General features: G+C 41.1%; 1 non-coding gene across 1 annotated transcript; it reads right to left on the bottom strand.

Moving 5' to 3' along the window:
• Positions 1-355: 355 nt before the first annotated feature.
• Positions 356-428, bottom strand: TRNAC-GCA. The gene has a single exon. It is a non-coding gene; the product is annotated as a tRNA-Cys (tRNA).
• Between the last annotated feature and the right edge of the window lie 513 nt (positions 429-941).

Below are 941 nucleotides of genomic sequence, written 5' to 3'. Positions count from 1 at the left end.
CTAACTTTTCTCTTTCCTTGCCAAAGAAACAGGTGTGCATGCACACACACACAGACCCACAAGTGAACATCTATATACAACTCCAACTTCACAAGTGAAAGTGAAAGTGGCTCAGTCATGTCCAACTCTTTGCGACCCCATGGACTATATAGTCCATGGAATTCTCCAGGCCAGAGTATTGGAGTGGGTAGCCTTTCACTTTTCCAGGCAATCTTCCCAACCCAGGGATTGAACCCAGGTCTCCCACATTGCAGGCGGATTCTTTTTTTTTTTTTTTGCAGGCGGATTCTTTACCAGCTGAGCCACAAGGGAAGCCCAAATATGGAATTGGTAGTCTATCCCTTCTCCAGCGGATCTTCCTGACCCAGGAATCGAACTGGGGTCTTCTGCTTTGCAGGCAGATTCTTTACCAACTGAGCTATCAGGGAAGCCCAAAGTGAAAATTGCTCAGTCGATTTTCTGTTTGGCTGTTTGTGACCACATGGACTATACAGTCCATGGAATTCTCCAGGCCAGAAATACACCTTCAAATGCAGTAAATCCCATGGTGATAAAGTCTCCTTCATTTAGATCACCTAAATGTATTCAAATATGAAGAAATAAGAATCTTTTTTTTTTTTTTTTTAAATTTTTTTTTTATTTTTTTTTTCCAGTGGGTTTTGTCATACATTGATATGAATCAGCCATGGATTTACAAGAATCTTTTACTTAGAAATAAGAAGAAATAAGACTCTTACTTCCAACTTATTTTTTCATTTGCGAAAATTTGTTGATAGCGCCAATGTGGCTCTAACCACGTCTAACTTAGATGGCTTCACAGGATGACTTCAGCCTAAGTAGAATGTGTCCGCGGTGCCTGCAGCCAGACTTGCCTGATTCATCGCTGTTGCTCTGAGATCAGTCATCAACTACCGAATCTTGAACACTTGGAAGGAATTGAA

This window comes from Cervus canadensis, chromosome 10 (genome assembly GCF_019320065.1).
Source record: "Cervus canadensis isolate Bull #8, Minnesota chromosome 10, ASM1932006v1, whole genome shotgun sequence".
Lineage (NCBI taxonomy): Eukaryota > Metazoa > Chordata > Mammalia > Artiodactyla > Cervidae > Cervus > Cervus canadensis.
The sequence above is the reverse complement of the archived record's forward strand: the minus strand, read 5'-3'. Positions and strand labels throughout refer to the sequence as shown.